The sequence below is a fragment of the Callithrix jacchus genome, chromosome 6, assembly GCF_049354715.1.
Source record: "Callithrix jacchus isolate 240 chromosome 6, calJac240_pri, whole genome shotgun sequence".
NCBI lineage: Eukaryota > Metazoa > Chordata > Mammalia > Primates > Cebidae > Callithrix > Callithrix jacchus.
In genome coordinates, this window is record NC_133507.1 from 47,976,468 (window position 1) to 47,990,045 (window position 13,578).

At 41.5% G+C, this 13,578-nt stretch overlaps 1 long non-coding RNA gene across 1 annotated transcript; it reads right to left on the bottom strand.

Annotated features, from left to right (window-relative positions):
• Positions 1-5,032: 5,032 nt before the first annotated feature.
• LOC144576793 (uncharacterized) lies at positions 5,033-9,187 on the bottom strand. Its single transcript, XR_013519314.1, has 2 exons — positions 6,477-9,187; positions 5,033-5,740 (listed from the first exon to the last, which is right to left on the bottom strand). It is a non-coding gene; the product is annotated as an uncharacterized LOC144576793 (long non-coding RNA).
• Between the last annotated feature and the right edge of the window lie 4,391 nt (positions 9,188-13,578).

The window sequence follows — 13,578 nt, forward strand, 5'->3', positions numbered from 1 at the left end:
GGAATTACAATTTGACATAAGATTTGTGTGGGGACACAGAGCCAAACCATATTATTATGCCTCTGGTCCCTCCCATATCTCACGTCCTCACATTGCAAAATACAATCATGCCTCCCCAACAGTCCTCCAAAGTCTCATTCCAGTATTAACTCAAAAGTCTAAGTCAAAGTCACTTCTGAGACAAGGCAAGTCCCTTCTGTGTATGAGCCTGTAAAATAAAAAACAAGTTAGTCACTTCCAACATACAATGGGGGTACAGGCATTGAGTAGATGTCCCCATACCAAAAGGGAGAGATTGGCTAAAACAAAGGGGCTACAGGCCCCACAAAAGTCTGAAACCCAACAGGGCAGGCATTAAATCTTAAAGCTCCAAAATCTCCTTTGACTCCATGTCTCTTATCCAGGGCACACTGATGTAAGGGGTGGGATCCTACAGCTTTGGGCAGTTCTGCCCCTGTGGCTTTGCAGGGAACAGCCCCTGTGACTGCTCTTATGTGCTGGCAATGAGTGCTCACAGCTTCCCAGGTGCATGAGGCAAGTTGTCAGTGAATCTACCATTCTGGGTTGGAGGATGGTGGCCCTCTTCTCACAGCTCCACTAAGCAGTGGCTCAGTGGGAACTCTGTTTGGGGGGTTCAATTCCACATTTCCTCTCTGCACCACCCTAATAGAGGCTCTCCATGAGGTTTCTGCCCCATAGCAGACTTCTGCCTGGACATCCAGGAATTTCCATATATCCTCTGAAATCTAGGCAGAGGCTGCCAAGCCTCAACTCTTTACCTCTGCACACCTTCAGGCCCAACACCACATGGAAGCCACCAAGGCTTGGGCTGGCACCATCTGAATCAATGGCCTGAGCTGTACCCTGGCTCCTTTAAGCCATGGCTCAAGCTGGAGCTACTCTGATGCCAGGGACCAAGTCCCAAAGCTGCACAGAGCAGCAGTGGGTCCCCAGGCCCAGCCCACTAAACCGTTTTTCCCTCCTAGGCCTCTGGGCCTGTGATGGGAGGGGCAGCTGTGAAGATCTCTGTCATGTCCTGGAGACTATTCCCCACAGTCTCAGCTAATAACATTTAGCTCCTCCTTGTTACTTATGCAAGTTTCTGCAGCTGGCTTGAATTTCTCCCCCAAAAAATGGGTGTTACTTTTCTACCACATGGTCAGGCTGCAAATTTTTCAGACTTTTATGCTCTGCCTCCCTTTTAAACATAAGTTCCAATTTCAAACCATCTCTTTTTTCATGTATATGAGTGTACACTTTTAGAAAAAGTAAGGTCACTTCTTGAACATTTTTCTGCTTAGAACTTTCTTCCACCAGATACCTTAAATCATCTCTCTCAAGTTAAAAGTTCCACAGATCTCTAGAGCAGGAACAAATGCCACCAGTCTCTTTGCTAAAGCATAGCAAGAGTCACCTTGACTCCAGTTCCCAATAAGTTCCTCATCTCTATCTGAGACCACCTCAGCCTGGACTTCATTGTCCCTATCACTATCAGCATTTTGGTCACAACAATTCAGCAAGTCCCTAGAAAGTTCCAAACTTCCCCTCATCTTCCTGTCTCTTCTGAGCCCTTCAACCTGTTCCAACCTATGCCCATTACCCAGTTCCAAAGTCACTTCCAAATTTTCAGGCATCTTTATACAAATTCCCCACTTCTCTTGATACCTATCTTTCTATTTCTCTTATTTGGATCCTGTGTTTTCCTATTAATCTCTCAATTCCTATAAAATCATGTACAAGCAATAACCTATCAGTCAATATGACAAATGCTCCTTCTAACAATCCCACTAAATCACCCCTTGTCCTAAGATTGTCTCTGATACTGCAAAAATTCAAAGGATTTTTGCATTAGTAGCTACTATAAGCAACTATATGCCAATAAATTGGAAAATCTACAAGAAATTGATAAATTCCTAGAAACACATGATCTACCGATATTGAGCTGGGAAGAAATCCAAAACCTTGATAGACCAATAAGAAGTAATGAGATTGAAGCTGTGGCAAAAAGTTTCCCACTAAAGAAAAGCCCAGGAACTGATAGCTTCACTGTTGAATTACACCAAACATTTAAAGAAGAATTAATACCAATTCTGCTCAAATTATTCTGAGGCTGAGTGCTGTGGCTCATGCCTGTAATCCTAGCACTTTGTGAGGCCGAGGCAGGTGGATCACCTGAGGTCAGGAGCCTGAGACCAGCCTGGCCAACATGGTAAAATCCTGTATCTACTAAAAATACAACAACAACAACAACAAAAATAGCTGGGTGTGATGACGCACACCTGTAATCCCAACTACTCAGGAGGCTGAAGCCTGAGAATCACTGGGAGGTGGAGGCTGCAGTGAGCTGAGATTGTGCCACTATGCTCCAGCCTGAGGGAACATAGTAAGACACTGTAAAATTAATTAATTTATTAACTAATTAAAAAGAGGAAAGAAAAACTATTTTGAAAAATAGAGGAGGAGGGGATACTTTCAAATTCATTCTATGGGGCCAGTATTATCCTGATTCCAAAACCGGAAAAAGATTGTGGGAAAAAAAATACTACAGGCCAATATCTCTAATGACTATTGATCCAAAAATCCCTAACAAAATACTAGCAAACGAAATTCAACAATACATTAGAAAGATCATTCATCATGACCAAGTGGGATTTATCCTTGAAATGCAAGGATAGTTCAACATATGCAAATTAGTCAATGTGATACATCATATCAACAGAATGAAGGACAAAAACTGTATAATTATTTCAATCAATGCTGAAAAAGCCTTTGAGAAAATTCAATATTCCTTCATGGTAAAAACTCTCAAAAAACTGGGTATAGAAGGTACATACCTCAAAACATAATAAAAGCTATATGTGACAGACCCACAGCCTGTATCATGCTGAATGGGGAAAAATTGAAAGCCTTTTCCTCTAAGATCTGAAACATGACAAAAATGTCCACTGTCAGCATTGCTGTTCAACATACCACTGGAAGTCCTAGCTAGAGCAATCAGACAAGAGAAAGATATAAAGGACATCCAAATTTGAAATGAAGAAGTCAAATTATCCTTGTTTGGTGATGATATGGTATATGATATGATATATTTGGGAAAATCTAAAGACTCCACAGGAAAACTATTAAAACTCATAAATAAAGTTGTAGCATACAAAATCAACATACAAAGATCAGTAGCATTTCAAAATGCCAACAGGGAACAATGTGACTGAGGCCAAGGAGACAGGTCCTTGAAAAGAAGGCAGCGTGGAGTGGGTGGCCCCAGGGGATGGACTTACCCTCCACTATCAGACTTACCTGGAGCTTGACATCCATGATGGTCTTGGGGGCTTCCAAAGTGTTCAGGCAGCGTTAGTCTTCAGCCACCAAGCTGAGAAGCAGTGACGTGAGTCAGACAATCCAACTTCCAGTGGGGACCCCCACAGATGGGGCAGGGCTTAAGAAGACTCCCCAGCTGCTGGCATTCCTTGACCCAGTGGCCAGGTTTCCCACACTTGAAGCAAGGTCTGGGAGGGGTGGCTGGATGCTGCACTCTGGGTGCTTTGAAGTCTTTGTGAGCTGGTGGTGAGGCTGGGGTTTGTCTTATGGCAGAGGCAAGTATCTGTAGTTCTGAGATGTGCTGCTGCTGGGCAGCTTCTTCCCTATTATTGAATACCTTGAAGGTGAGGTTTATTAATTCCTGTTCTGGGGTTTGAGGGCCAGATTCTAATTTCTGTAGCTTTTTTAATGTCAGGGGCTGATTGGGTGATAAAATGCATATTAAGCATTTTCGGGGTGAGAGTAGAAGGATGATATTTAAGTCACTTCAGGTGAGATTACAGGACTGGGTTAAATATTGGAACTCTTGTATATATTAAGTAGGATCTGATGAAAAGGAGCCTAACTGGTGGCCAATTTGGGAAAGGTCAGGTAAAGAGAAAGGAACATGCACCCTAACTATGCTTTTGGCTCCAGCCACCTCTCAAAGGGGGAATTGTTGGGCAGGGGCAGAGGAGTTAGCCGTGGGATTAAACTGTAAGCTGGAGTGGGTATGAGGTGGGGAGGTGACAGGAGGGGCATAAGGAGGTGGGTTGTGGGCAGAGGAAGAGGAGGGAGGCCCTGGGTGGGGGTTGGGTTAGGGCCCAGATTAGGGCCTGGAAGGGCTGATGGTCAAGGAGGATTCCAAGTCACTGGCAGAGGCAGGAGGGGTGGATGGAAGGGAGAGAAGGAAAATTTGGGATGGGTTGCCTTGAGAGCAGAGATTAGGGAGGGATTGGAGTGTAAAAAAAAATGCCTCGACATCAGGCACCTCCGAATATTTGCCCATTCATTGACAAAAATTGTTTATGTCTTGCAGAATAGAAAAATTTAAAGTGCCATTTTCTGGCCATTTGGAGTCATTGCCTAATTTGTATCGAGGCCAGCCAGGTTATAGAAAAAATGACATGTTTAGGTTTCAGATCAGGTGACAGTTGAAGAGGTTTTAGGTTTTTTAGGACATAGGCTAGAGGTGAAGACAGAGGAATAGAGGGTGGAATATTGCCCATAGTGAAGAAGATAAGTTTAAGGAAAGGAGCAGAGATGAGGATAAGGAGTGAGCAGCTACCAGGGTTTTCAGTAGGCGTCCCTGACTGAGTCCTGGGCTGTAACATCTGTGATTAAGGCAGGCATCCCCATGATTGACCAGACATCAAGGGAAGACTGTCTTCCTCAGTCTGTGACCTATGTCAGAGTTTGTGAGAGGGAGAGACTTGTCTCCTCTGTCTCTACACAAATAAAGAGTGTCTCCTTTGTCTCTACTAGAAGGAGAAAGATTTAAAGGAAAATCAAAAGAGAAAGGAAAAGACTTGTTGTCTTTTCTCTACCCACAAGGAGAAGGATTTAAAGGAAAAGCAAGAAAGGGAGAGATTTGTCTCCTTTTATCTAAAGGAAAAAAGAGAAAGAGGGAGAGACTTGTCTCCTTTTCTTCTCTATTTAGAAGGAGGGGGATTTAAAGGTAGAAAGAGAGAGAGGGAGACTTGTCTCCTTGGGATTTAAAGGAAAAGGAGAGAGAGAGAGAGAGAGAGAGAAAGAGAGAGAGAGAGAGAGAGAGAGAGAGAGAGAGAGAGAGAGAGAGGGAGAGAGAGACTGCTTACCCAATCTGAAGGTGGTGAGAGCTGTTTGGCATGCTAACTTTGAAGTGCTGGGCTGATCTGATGTGTTAAGGTCTCAGGTGGATTTCCTTCCAGAGGGGGAGGTGGGACAGGGGGCTGGTCTTCCCAAAGGAGTAACCCTGTCCCAGGTTTTGACACCAAATGTTTAAATGCATGCTCTGAATGAAGAGACCCCCCACCTCCACGACCTGCCAAAACAGGCTTTGTGTGAGCAACATGGCTGTTTATTCCCCTGGGTGCGGGCAGGCTGAGTGCAAAAAGAGAGTCAGTGGAGGGAGGTCGAATGGGAGCTGGTTTTATAGGTTTGGCGTAGGAAGTGAAAAGTTACGGAAGTTCAAGCTGGGAGGGGGTCATAGCGTCTGGAGTCACAAGGTTGACCAAGGTCGGTTACAAAGTCCAATTGCCTTATCAATTGAGGTGGGAATAAGGAATAGAGAATGTGTCAAAGTTAATTAGGCACTGCAGAGGTTGATCATTTCTTCTCCTTTTGTAGTTTTCCATTTACTTCAGACTTTCTGGTTCCAGGAGGCCATCCAGAGGTTTATGTGCAGGTCATGAGGGTCACCATGGCTTGACTTAAGGTATGGTCTATAGTGCAGCCAGTTAACCTAAAAGACATTAATTACAGTAATGTCTTCTTTTTCATTTCTAATTTTATTTGGATCCTCTCCCTTTTTTTCTTTGCCAAAATATTGGCTAAAGGTTTGCCAATTCTTTTTAACTTTTCAAAAAACAACTTTTGGTGTCATTGATCTTTTGTATTATTTTTTTCAGTTCAGTTTTATCTATTTCTGCTCTTATCCTTATTTTTTTCTACTAATTTTAGATTTGGTTTGCTCTTGCTTTTCCAGTTAATATGCATCATTAAATTCTTCATTTGAAGTTTTTTTTTTTAAATAAAGGCACTCATAGCTATAAACTTCCTTCTTAGTATTGCTTTTGCTATGTCCCATAGGTTTTACTATGTTGTATTTCTATTATCATTTGTTTCAAGAAAAAACTGATAGACAGCTATGTGTCCAACTCTTATATTAAGAGGATGTTTAGTGAGCTAGTAGATGTTTAGAAATAAGCTATCAGTAAGAACATAGAAAGACAAGTAAGTAAAATAAAATGTGATTTTCAGGAAGATTAAGTTGTATAAGAAAGAAAATAAAGTTATACTACACTATATTGCTTTGCTATGGAAGCAATAGTGTACTACACTGCTATATTCACACACTGGCATATTAATGTAACATTCAATATATATTTAACCCAAATGTGACATGATTTGAGGTGAATGGAGTGGGAGAAAGTGGGAGGGGGTATTAGGCTGAGTAAGGGGTTAGCATAAATACCTACCTTCCATGGTAGAATTTCTTGTCAATAATGTCTGAAATGAGAAAGCCAAGAAATAGCAGTACAAATGTGTTATTCAAAACATAGAGCTTAAAACTGGAAACAAATAGCTGAAAGAGTTGAAAGTGAATGCCTGTGGGGAATGTGAATCAGAGCACAGGAAGGGGTAGAAAAGAGGCCTGTGACCTTCCTCACAAGCTTTGTAGTACCATTTTACTTTAACTATACGATGTGTTATTTTTGTGGAAAATTAATTTGAAAATAAAAATGCACTCAAAAAATGTAAGCAATACAAAATGGTCCTTCCCCAAACATTAAGTTTCTCCCTCTTCTCTGTAGCCTAAGGTGACACATTCTCTCTAGTTGTAAAAATTCTAGTGTGTATTCTTCCAGACATTTTTCTCTGCACACAAAGATGTACATCTAAGAAAAACAGCAGCTTAGGAGTAAGTAGTTATGATGGTTAATTCTGTCTCATTCTGGTTAGGTAATGATGCCCAGAAATTTGGTTCAAACACTATTCTAGATGTTTCAGTGAAGCTATTTTTTGGATGGAATTAACTTTTGAATCAGGAGACTTTTAGTAAAGAAGATTGCCCTACCTAATATAAACTCATCCACTCAGTTGATGGCCTTAAGAGAGTTTCCCAAGTGAAGAGGGAATTCTGCCTCCAGGGTGTCTTCAAACTCAGATAGTAACTCTTCTCTGAGTCTCCAGCCTGCCAGTAAACCCTGCAGATTTTGAACTTGCCAGCCATATCATGTAAGTCAATATCTTAAAATAAATCTCTCTTTCTGTATACACACACACACACACACACACACACACACACACACCCTATTGCTTCTGTTTCTCTGGAGAACTCTAATACAGTAGTGGACATACAGAAAATGGACTTAAAGGCCGGGAGGAATGAGTCTAAGAAATATGGAATATTCTCTAAAGTCAAGAATGGAAAGGTCAACTGGTTAGATGTTTTCTGTGATTGGAGTACAGAAAAATGCATAAGGCTCATAATATGAGGCACATGTGTGGAAAGATTTGTTTTAAAAGTAATTTGAGAGATGACATACTGGTAGCTATCTTACATTAGTAGAGCAATTCTTTCAGTCGAGTCAAATATTTAAAAAAAAACTGGAGAGAAGCCAAAGTAATAGAAAGTTTTTCAAAAATTAGACAAACTTGCTTTCAAATCCCTATTCTGTCTTGAATTTGCTGTGTTGTCTTGAACAGATTATTTCTGTAATCTTGTGTTACCACATTTATAAAAATGGGGGCCAGGTGCCATGGCTCACCCCTGTAATCCCAGCACTTTGAGAGGCTGAAGCAGGTGAATCACAAGGTCAGGAGTTCGAGACTATCCTGACCAATATTGTGAAACCCCATATCTACTAAAAATACAAAAATTTAGCTGGGTGTGGTGGTGCACACCTGTAATCCAAGCTACTCAGGAGACTGGGACAGGAGAATCACTTGAATCCGGGAGGTGGAGGTTGCAGTGAGCCAAGATGGTACCATTGAACTCCAGCCTGGGTGACAGGGCATGACTCCATCTCAAGAAAATAAGGAGGGGGCATAATTGTACCTCTCTCATATGGTTATGGAGATAATTAAATAAGACGGTGTATCTGAATGTAAAACCCATATTAAGGTGGGCGAGAAGTTATTAAAAAGTAATGAATATTAGTTGCTTCCAGGGAGCAGTTTAAAGTATACCAGATCTTAAGTGACTCTTCCTGACAGGAAGAGTTTAATATCCCTCTCATTGTCACAGGGGAGAGATGAGGGAAAAAAGTGAGAGAAGGGAGAGGGCAAAGAAAGAACACTTATCACCCAAAAATAATACAATACCATTTTGAAAGAAAACATAGATGGAGTGTTCAAGTTAGTGAGGCAGAGACCTCAGGAACAAAAGAGGATTATACTTACTTGTTACATTTGTCATTTGTCATGGTATGTATAATGACACGAAATTTTTATTAAGATTTTAATAGCCAGAAACAGAATTTCTGTTAGGAAGATAACTGTCTTTATTTGGAAATACCTGGATTGCTTACTCCTTCCCAACTTGGAGCGGAGCCTGGATGTCAGCAGTAAACAAGACATCAGAGAAAGGGGAAGCTGTCAGGAGACGAAGGGAGAAATTTCTTGTGTGTGTGTGCTTGTTTTTTCTGCCTCTGGATAAAAGAGGCAAAAATGAGTAAAGGTCAGAGAAAAGGAGGGAAAGAGAGAAGCCAACAAGATAGAAAAAAAGCCTAGAAGAAGGTGACATGAGTCATCAGAGAACCCTCAGATAGTAGAGTAGCCTATTATTGTGTGGGAGTCTAAGTCTGTAGGTCTCTAAGAACTTGCTTTATGAATCTGGGTGCTCTTGTATTGGGTGCATATATATTTAGGAGAGTTAGCTCTTCTTGTTGCATTGATCCCTTTACCATTATATTAATGCCCTACTTTGTCTTCTTTTGATCTTTGTTGGTTTAAAGTCTGTTTTATCAGAGATTATGACTGCAACCCCTGCTTCCCCCCCCACTTTGGTAAATATTCCTCCATTCCTTTATTTTGAGCCTATGAGTGTCTTTGCACGTGAAATGGGTCCCTAAATACAGCACACCAATGCGTCTTGACTCTTTATCCAATTTGCCAGGCTTTGCCTTTTATTGGGCATTTAGTCATTTACATTTAAGGTTAATATTGTTACATATGAATTTGATCCTGTTATTATAATGCTAGCTGGTTATTTTGCCCATTATTTGATGCAGTTTCTTCATCGTGCTGATGGCCTTTACAATTTGGTATGTTTTTACAGTGGCTGGTACTGGTTTTTCCTTTCTATATTTAGTGCTTCCTCGGGAGCTCTTGTAAGGCAGGCCTGGTGGTGACAAAATCCCTCAGCATTTGCTTGTCTGTAAAGGATTTTATTTCTCCTCCACTTATGAAGCTTTGTTTGGCTGGATATGAAATTCTGGGTTGAAAATTCTATTCTTTAAGAATGTTGAATATTAGTCCCCACTCTCTTATGGCTTGTACAGTTACTGCAGAGATCCACTACGAGTCTGATGGGCTTCCCTTTGTGGGTAACTCAACTTTTCTCTCTGGCGTTTTTTTTTTGAGATGGAGTTTTGCTCTTGTTACCCAGGCTGGAGTGCAATGGCGCGTTCTCCGCTCACCGCAACCTCTGCCTCCTGGGTTCAGGCAATTCTTCTGCCTCAGCCTCCTGAGTAGCTGGGATTACAGGCATGTGCCACCATGCCCAGCTAATTTTTTGAATTTTTAGTAGAGATGGGGTTTCACCATGTTGACCAGGATGGTCTCGATCTGTTGACCTCGTGATCCACCCGCCTGGGCCTCCCAAAGTGCTGGGATTACAGGCTTGAGCCACCACATCCAGCCTCTCTGGCTGTTCTTAACATATTTTCCTTCATTTCAACCTTGGTGATCTGATGATTATGGTCTTGGGGTTGCTCCTCTCGAGAAGTATCTTTGTGGTGTTCTCTGTATTTCCTGAATGTGAATGTTGGCCTGTCTTGCTAGGTTGGGGAAGTTCTCCTGGATAACATTCTGAAGTGTGTTTTCCAACTTGGTTCCATTCTCCCTGCCACTTTCAGTACACAAATCAAACTTAGGTTTGTTTTTTCCACATAGTTCCATATTTATTGGAGGCTTTGTTCATTCCTTTTCGTTCTTTTTTCTCTATTCTTGTCTTCACACTTTATTTCATTAATTTGATTTTCAGTCTCTGATATACTTTCTTCCACTTGATCAATTCAACCATTGATACTTGTGTATGCTTCGGGAAGTTCTCATGCTGTGTTTTCCAGCTCCATCAGGTCCTTTATGTTCTTTTCTAAATTGGTTATTCAAGTTAGCAATTCCTCTAACCTTGTTTCAAGGTTCTTAGCTTTTTCGCACTGGGTTAGAACATATTCCTTTAGCTCAGAGGTGTTTGTTATTACCCACCTTCTGAAGCCTACTTCTGTCATTTATCAAACTCATTCTCTGTGCAGTTTTTTTCCTTCAGTGGTGAAAAGTTGATTCTTGGGAGGAGAAGAGGCATTCTGGTTTTTGGAATTTTCAGCCTTTCTGCCCTGGTTTATCCTCATCTTCATGGATTTATTAACCTTTGGTCTTTGCTGTTGGTGACCTTCAGAGGGAGTTTTTGTGTGGCCATTCTCTTTGTTGAGGTTGATGCTATTTCTTTCTGTTAGTTTTCTAACAGTCTAGCCCCTCTTCTGAAGGTCTGCTGGAGTTTTCTGGGGGTCCAGAAACCCTGTTTGCCTGGATTTCACCAGTGAAGACTGGGAACAGCAAAGATTGCTGCCTGCTCCTTCCAGAGGGGCAGTCAACAGATGCCAGCCAGAGCTCTCCTGTATAAGGTGTCTGTTGACCTCTGTTGGAATGTGTCTCCCAGTCAGAAGGCACAGGGATCAGGGACCCACTGGAGGAGGCAGTCTGTCCCTTAGCAGAGCTTGAGTGCTGTGCTGGGAGATCTGCTGCTCTCTTCAGTGCCAGCAGGTAGGAACATTTAAGTCTGCTGAAGCTGAACCCACAGTTGCCCATTTCCCCAGGGGAGTTTTATCTAAAGGCCCCTGATTGCGGCTGCTGCCTTTCTTTCAGAGATGCCCTGCCCAGAGAGGAGGAATCTAGAGAGGCAGTCTGGTTACAGCAGCTTTGTGGCACTGTGGTGGGCTCCACCCAGTCTGAACTTCCAGATGGCTTTGTTTACACTGTGAAGGGAAAACCACTGACTAAAGCCTCAGTAATGGTGGATGACCCTCCCTCCACTAAGCTTGAGTGTCCCAGGTCGACTTCAGACTGCTGTGCTGGCAGCAAGAATTTCAAGCCAGTGTATCTTAGCTTGCTGGGCCATGGGGGTCAGATCCACTGAGCAAGACTACTTGGCTCCCTGGCTTCAGCCCCCTTTCCAGGGGAGTGAATGGTTCAGTCTCACCGGCATTCCAGGTGCCACTGGGGTACCAAAAGAAAACTCCTTCAGCTAGCTTGGTGTCTGCCCATACAGCCAGGCACTTTTTGTGCTTGAAACCCAGGGTTATTGTGATGTCGGCACCTGAGGGAATCTCCTGGTCTGTGGGTCATGAAGACCATGGAAAAAACATAGTGTCTGGGCTGGATAACTCAATTCTTCATGGCAGTCTCTCATGGCTTCTCTTGACTAGGGGAAGGAGTTCCCCAACCCTTTGCACTTCCTGGGTTAGGTGACTCCCTACCCTGCCTCTGCTTGCCCTCTGTGGGCTGCACCCACTGTCTAGCCAGTCCCAGTGAGATGATCTGGGTATCTCAGTTGGAGATGCAAAAATCACTTGCCTTCTGCATTGGTCTCACTGGGAGCTGCAGACCAGAGCTGTTCCTACTCAGGACTCTTACCCGAGAATCCAATGTGATTTCTAACTCCTCAACACACATATTTTCCTACAATTATGTTTAAGCACATAATCTACCAAATGCACTTTCCCATATAACCCAAGTTATTACCAATGTCTTCTTCCATCTTCTGTTCCCAAATTTTTTATAAAGGTTCAGTTCAATGGCCCCTTTTCCAGGAAACCTTCCAGATTATATTAGCTTAGAGCTGTCTCCTTGCCACCCCCATATCTTTAGGATATATATATATATATATATATATATATATATATATATCTCACTAATTTAATTTCTTATCTCTTTCTTTTTATACATATATATTTTAGCTCCCAAAGGGGTATCTAGACTACTTCAGGGAAGGCGCTGGTAAATGTAGTAAAAGTAATTGAAAGCATCATTGAGTTTCATTGCTTAATGTTATAGAGACAATTAAAAAGGAAATTGCTTGAGCTTTTTCACTTTTCAGCTATGTTTTAGGCAGAATTATATATAATAATAAAATCTGGTTAATCCTCATTTCTTTGAGTTTTTACTAATTTTGTGAGGCAATGCTTTGGCTAATGCTTGAAAATAGATCTTTATCTTAAGCATGGGCTACAAAATATTTAATTTGGGACGGACAGGACTCAGGCTTTACTAGTGTGTAGAGCTTATTTATCAAGTGCTTATTTATTAAGCATTGTGCTTATTTATCAAGTGCTCAGTGAAGTATCTCTTTTCAAATACTCCCAATTAGCATTAAGTATAGTTTCTCAGGCACAGCATATTTTTGATCAAGGGTTTTCAATCAAGATCACATCCCTTTACACACATAGAATGAATGAAATTACTTTAATGCTCTTTCTATAAATGTAAAAATGGAATTTTGGCCTGCATAGCCAAGACAATCCTAAGCAAAAAAATAAAAATAACAACAACAACAACAACAACAACAAAAACCCATAGCTAGAGGCATCATGCTACCTGACTTCAAACTATATTACAAGGCTACTGTAATTAAAACAGCATGGTACTGGTATCAAAACAGAGATATAGACCAATGGAACAGAACAGAGGCCTCAGAAAGAACTCCACACAACTACAACCATCTGATCTTTGACAAACCTGACAAAAACAAACAATGGGGAAAGGATTCCCTATTTAATAAATGGTGTTGGGAAAACTGGCTAGCCACATGGAGAAAGTTGAAACTGGATCCCTTCCTTACACCTTATACAAAAATTAACTCTAGATGGATTAAAGATTTAAACATGAGGCCTAACACCATAAAAACTCTAGAAGAAAACCTAGGCAATACCATTTAGGACATAGGCATGGGCAAGGACTTCATGATCAAAACACCAAAAGTAATGGCAGCAAAAGCCAAAACAGACAAATGGGATCTAATTAAACTTAAGAGCTTCTGCACAGCAAAAGAAACTATCAATAGAGTGAACCAGCAACCAACAGAATGGAAAAAAATGTTTTGCAAGCTAGCCATCTGACTAAGGGCTAATATCCAGAATCTATGGAGAACTTGAACAAATTTACAAGAGAAAAACAAACAACCCCATCAAAAAGTGGGCAAAGGATATGAACAGATACTTTCCAAAAGAAGACATTTATGTGGCCAACGAACATATGAAAAAAGCTCATCATCACTGGTCATTAGAGAAATGCAAATCAAAACCACATTGAGATACCACCTCATGCCAAATAGAATGGCAATCATTTAAAAATCAGGAG